The sequence below is a fragment of the Mus caroli genome, chromosome 3 (genome assembly GCF_900094665.2).
Source record: "Mus caroli chromosome 3, CAROLI_EIJ_v1.1, whole genome shotgun sequence".
NCBI classification, from domain to species: Eukaryota; Metazoa; Chordata; class Mammalia; order Rodentia; family Muridae; genus Mus; species Mus caroli.
Genome location: NC_034572.1, coordinates 115,099,265 through 115,106,151, shown reverse-complemented (window position 1 = coordinate 115,106,151; position 6,887 = coordinate 115,099,265).

Below are 6,887 nucleotides of genomic sequence, written 5' to 3'. Positions count from 1 at the left end.
GCCATTTTCCTGTTTCACACAGGATACGGAGCCTCTGCCTATTAGCCAACAGGCCTTTGTGTTGTTTCTTTGTGAGGCTGTGCAGTGTTGCCTTGGGTCAATTCCATCACCAAGGGACGCTCAGAAATTAATCTTCTTCATGGTGGTGTCTATGAGCAAATCACTTAGGAAGGGCATTGATCCTCTGTAACTTGGAGGAATGCTTTCAGAACAGGCGACCTTAAAGAAACAGATGCTTCTGGTGAAAAGCAGATGGCATAGTGTGATTTAAGAATGACGCTGTCATAATGAGACTCTCCTCATCTTTATGCATTGCATGGAAGATGCAGGCAGAAACACCTTCTGGAAACCCCAGACGCTGATGTGTAAAGGAAGAGACACACCAAATAAATAAATACATAAGCACCAGGGAGTGCAAAAAGACCACGAGCATTATAAGCAAGGTCCAGAGAGGAACAGTTGGCCCTAACCAGGGAAAATAGGAAAGAAAGCCTCCATCTTTCTTTCCTTGGATACCTTCCGGGTTTATCTTAAGTCATCTGGTTTGTTTGTAAGTTTGCTGTTGATTTTGAGAAGATTAATTGGTATCAGAATTATTAGTATTGGGATTTAGCCTGAGTATTCTGAATTCAGGATGATGGAAGAGTAGGAGATGTGATTGTCATTTTAACAGTTTCAGCTCTTCTTTTTCTGATTTCTTGAGTTCTACACCAGAGTCCTGCAGTCGGAGAGACCAGTGAATTGATGAGCAGAGCCTAACCTGGGAACTGGGCTATTAGTACATCTCTGAAGCATCTGACAGTCTACAGGTGAGGAAGAAGTAACATTTTATGTGTCTCTTTATTACTGTACTGAGAATGGAATCAAAGGCAGAAGGTAAAGGGCCCGCATAAGCGTTGCCATAGGCAGACAACACCGAGCTCCGAGGTCCCGGGGTGGCAGTGTTTGGAAAGACATTACAAAGGAGGGAAATATTCTTTGGGATGGGGGAAGGTGAGCATTAGTGACAACCATTCACCAAATAAGAGGTGTAGGAGGCAGGATTGGGGGATTTAGATGAGAAACAGGGACTCGTGGAACTGTGACCAAAGATACACACACACGACACGAAGCCAGAGCTTGCAAGTCAGCTCTTAGCTGGGCCTCAGGAGTTGAGGGACAACTCGGGGCCAACTATGGAGCATTGAAACCTTGGAAATGAATGCCATTGCCCACACAATGTTAGAATGAACTATGGGGCAGGCACAACGCTCTAGGGGAGTTTTCCCATTGGAGAAAAAGATGGAATGGAAGATCACACATCCTGGGACAGAGGCCACCTTGCCACAGGCTCTGAGATGCCACAGTGGTAAGTCAAAACCAAGCAAAAACTCTGTCCTCTGCTCCACATATAAAGGGCTCTCTGCTGTTCTTGCTCAGGGTAGCAGGAGTTCAGGTCTCTGCTGACAGTTTCTGCTCACAGCCAGTCCTTTGCCGTGACAACCTCAGCTTCAGCCTGGACAGCCTCTCCATGCCCTGTTTCCCTCAGGGACTCTATACAATCCACCTCACCATTGCCTCCCTGATCGATGCTTCCCCTTATACACACACATCTGTGTGGGACAAAGATTGCACCACACAAACTGTGTGGAGGAGAAGCTAACACATCCTCTAAGTGTTCATGCTTTGGTTGAGATATGACATATCTGCCAGCTGCCCACAGTTCCCTGGCTCAATGTTGGGCACATTGGGACTGGACTGGGAGTCATATGGCAATGCCTTGCCCACTGAGAAGCATGTCCAGCCCTTGCCTAAGAAAGAAGTGGCTCCCAGCACATATTATGGAAGGTTTGCTCTCCCTTTAAGATGATACATTTTCCACTAAGCAAAACCCATTCAGCTGCTTTATCCGTCTGGCCTGAATCACACTTGGGAAAATAATTATTCACTCTCTTGTGCCACCAACCATGTCCCCAACTAGAGTATAAGCTCCCTGCAGACTGGGAAACCATAGTGCTTACAGATGCCCTGAGTACCCAGGAATGGGCTGCATCCCTGAGGGCCTCCTAAGGAGATAAAGTGGATCGGATCAGGGAGCGCAGAGAGCTTCCTCATTGGAGGAACAGAACATCACATGCAACCTCTTAGGAATGGAGAAATGGGAACCCGTGGAGGCTCAGCAGTGTGTGCAGTCACACAGCCCACTGGTGACAAGGGCAGGCCCTGATGCATAAAGAGGAAGAGGAGTGGTCAGAGCACCAGCCTCCGCCCACCTCTTCCACTTACCAGCCCTGTGACCTTCTCTTTCGATAAAATGGAGATACTCCGTGGGCTGTCCAGAGCATGGTCATAGCACAAGACCCAGAACAGAATGGGTGCTCACACATATCAGAAGGAAGAAAGTGCCGTACCATTTCATTGATGGATTTGCCACCTCCAACAATTTAATACAAGTTCCCTGGATAAACTGAACTGTATCCTGGATGCAGGCAGGGGCTGGGGGCTTTGGTTCCCTAACGTAGAACATCCTTTCCAGGTAAGTCTCATGTGGTTTTGAACATCACATAGGCAGCACTAAAACAGACACGGCCAGTGCAGACACAGTTCTATTCAGTTCTGCTTACATGACACCATGAAACCAGGGGTGAACGAAGTGGTCCACAGCCTGTGAAGGCAGAGAGAGAGAGTCACAGTAACAAGCACTGCCCTACTCTCGGCATCATTTAAATGAGATACAGCACACCCCAATCTCATCAATGTTTATTGCCTACTGTAAATCCAGTATCTGATTGGTGCTGTGAGTGTCTAACTATCTGTCCTAGCTACACGACCTCCGTGCTTAACCTCTCTCTTCCACATTTAGGTGATTGCCAGCCCTCACCTGCTAAGTAGAGATGATAACAGTGATTTAGACTAACCACCATTAACTGTATGAATTAAAAGCAACCATCCCCATAAAACAGGGACTAGTGTGTAGTAAGCATTGTATGAATATCATTGGTTATGAATTACAAATCTGTGTGTGTGTGTGTGTGTGTGTATCTCTCTGTGTGTGTATGTGTGTGTGTATCTGTGTGTGTATGTCTGTGTGTGTGTATGGATTCACATACATGTATGTACAGAAGAGAAAGTTGATGTCAACCTGCCTCGGTGTCTCTTCAGTTTATTTTTTAAATGAAGTCACTCAGTGAAGCCAGAGCTCAGGGATTTGAGTAGTGAGGCTGAGCAGCAGCCCCAGGAATCCGCCTGTCTTTGCCTCTCCACTGCTGACATTGCAGGCACACCCACCATCCTTGGCTTTCTGCACAGCTCCTGGGGACTGAACTCAGGACTTCATGCTTGCAGCGCAAGCACCTCACTAACTGAGCAGAGTTTTCACTTTACAGGAAAAGTCTGATAACCTGCTGTGACTTAGTGGAACTCACCCTGAATTCAATTACAAAAGAAAAAATAGGATTAAGTTCAGCCTATCACTTTCACATAGAAAATGGGCTGGAAGAAAACATATCTGTTTATGCAGTGATATGCCAGAACACGACTATGAACAGAGTGTTTTCTTATTTTGTATATTTCGGATTTCCATCAAAATGGCTAGCCCAGATACATCGTTTGAGATGCCTGGTTTTGTGAACTACCCACATGATACACATTTTATCTTCTGCTTTGCCAAGACAAAAACAAGGGAGTGGACTCCAGCTTCTCCTGGGACAACTTCAAAGCCACCCTCTTGGCTTTGAGCAGACCTGCTGCCTCATCTGAGACAGATCCTGCCCACCTGGCACTGCTGTCCTGCCTCCTAAGCCCCCACACCTACCTTGGATCCAAGTTGTAATCTTAATTGCATCCTACTATTGAAGCCTCCATCTTCTTGCTGATGTCCCCTCTGTGTGTCTTTGCCTCGTTGTCCCTGTTCCCATGCCAGGTTTCTCCTGTCTCCAGGACCCAGCAGCTGGAATCTACTTCCTTCACTGCTATATCACAATGTCAGGGGTGGGGTCCCTTAAAGAATGATCATCCCCAAAGCCCTTCAGGGAGATAGGATTTGAATCAGAAAAGGATATGGGGGAGACTGGAGCTTCATCATTATCCCCGAAACTGTGTTTGTCTCTTCTGCAATGTGGACCCTGAAGATTTGGGGAAGTGGATGCTGTTTGTGCTTCCCTTGGGGGCGGGGGGCTTGTGGCTATACTGTAAGGACTGACTTCTCAGGCTCACCATAACCATTCTGTCCATTCTGTATGAGAGCGGGGCTCCCTATTGGCTCCATCTTAAAAACAAATGCAAATCAACTTTCTCCTACCACCCCACTGTGTGGTCCAGCCCCCATAGTTCCAGCCACTGGAACACATGAAGCTGCTGGCCTTCTCCATGATGTCCTGCTTTTCTTAAACCTCGGCATTGTAGCTCTTTATTCTCTTAATACCCTTGTGATTTTCGTCGTGTGTAAGAAGCCATAGAGCATGGATATTCACAGTCAAGTATGGTGGTGCATGCCTGCAATCCCAGCCTAGAGGAAGGTTGAGGCAGGAGGATTGGGAGTTGGAGGGTAGCCTCAAATGCACAGCAAATCCTGCCTTAAAAATAAATAAATAAACACAAAAGAATGAATGCTTAAAGCCTGAAATCCATCAAGGAATGGATCTTCTTCCCTTAACTGCCCTTGCTGGGATCTCAGGCAACAGGCTTCCCATAAGGGATACTGATTTCCAGGCAGGCAAGGATTTAAAAATAGTTACAAAAGAGATGCTACGATGATTACATCACACCAGCAGTTTAGTCCTGTCCCTCACACATGCCAGGCACTCAGAAAGTTTAGGAAGTATTGATTGTCTAAACTTTACAGAGTGCTTGCTCAAAAGCTTCTCACTGGGACTCAAGCCGAGAGAAGCTTCCGAAATACCTCGTTTGGTTCAGAGAGTCTGGGGGTCAAAATTCCAGCTGGAGACAGATGACACAATGCAGTCACACACACACACACACACACACTATCACACACACACTCACACACACACAATTAATAGCACACGATTGATTGATTGATTGATTAAATTAAATTAAAAACTAAGGAAAACTTGCTAAAGGACTATCTGTTAACATCTGTACAGTGCTAGGGAACTCCAGGTATCTTAGCATTTTACTGCTGTGAAAAGACACCATGACCAATGCAAGTCTTATAAGAACAACATTTAATTGGGGCTGGCTTAAATGTTCAGAGAGGTTCAGTCCATTATCATCAAGGTGTGATCATGGCAATGTCCAGGCAGGCCTAGCACAGGCAGAGCTGAGAGTTCTACATCTTCATCTGAAGGCAGCTAGTGGAAGACAGCTGCCATAAATAATCCACAGCTTTGTTTACTTTTTTGTTTATCACACCAACAAAAGACAAAAGCAACTCATGGAGAGAAGAATTTATTTTGGCTTTCAGTCATCTGTCATCCAGCTGACAATTCAATCCATCCCAGGCAGCTAGGATGAGGGTCTTAAGCCCACTCCCACAGTGACACAGCCTACTCCAACAAGGCCACATTTCCAAATATTGCCAATCCCTGGGCCAAGCATATACAAACTATCACACCGGGGTTGCCAATAGGTTGTAAACCTGCAGGTGCAAAGGGCAGAAGCATTTACCTGAACCCAAGAGAAACTGTAGCCACAGTAATCCAGGATCAGGCTTTGCATGTCCACCTTGGGCTGGTCAGTGACTGCCTTGCTGCCCTTCCGTGCCTTGGGATGCAGAGAGTGCTTCAAGCTCTGGGGCAAGGGCCCTTGTACAGGCCTCGGGTCAGCTCTTCAGACAGTGATCTGGATAAAGGTAGAGGATGGCTGGACATGGAGGCATCCTAGCGCAGGATATCTCCACGTGGGAGTGAGCCTCTCTTGGCCTACAGGCATCCAGCTTTGTTTACACGCCAGAGATGAGAATCACAGAAACCAGGCGGTGTTTCTTCGGGTTCGCTGGCCTTGAAGAAAGGAATCAGATAAGACACACTTGTTCTCCCGTGCTGGTTTTATTCTACAGCCTGCTACTTTGTTGACATGCAACTCTGCCTACAGGCAAGAAGTCCTTTCCTGTGTCTCACGTCAGTGATCCCACTACAATAGGAATAAACTGTATCTTAACCATTTCTCTACAGAGCATAAAAATAACTGATGCAAGCGTGAAATCACAGCTACCGCATTTTCAGCTCTTTAACTGCTCAGAATGCGACTTTCCATTTTCACTTCTGATCACTCTTTCCATTCCTAGAAGTGTCTGTCAGAGAGCCTGCTGTTCTCATGAGCCTCGCTAACAGCCCGATTGGAGTATCTTCCTCCAGCAGGCCTGGAAGATTTATTGCTTTCTTAGAAGGCAGCTGTTATCATTTCCTGACTTTGTTCTAGAATTCACCCAGCATCTCCTGATTCATCCACTATCAGTGGATGCGGTTTGCTCACGCTGGTGCGGAGGATGGCTATGGCCTATTAACATGCTCTAGCTTGTCTTAAAGTTGGTGTTCTAAGCCTTTCTCGGTGCCTGCTAGTAGTTCCTGATAATGAGAGCCAAAACACAGTCCACAGGAGCAAAGAGGATGAGGAAGGTGGCAAGGACCCAGAATTATGTTACTGTCATTGCATGACCAAATACCAGACAAGGGAAACTTAAGGAAAGAAGGTTTGCTTTGGCTTACAGTTTGAGGGTAGAGCCTGTCATGGCAGGGAAAGCAGAGCAGGAGAAAGGTGAGGCAGCTGATCATGCTGCATCCGTGGGCAGGACACAGAGAGCAATGAGCACTCAACTCACCATCACCTCCTTCTCCTCTTCCTCCTCCTCCTTCTCCTCCTCCTGCTACTACTGCTTCCTCTTCTTCTTCTTCTCCTGCTTCTCCTTCTCCTCCTCCTCTTCTTCCTCTTCCTTCTCCTCAGACAGA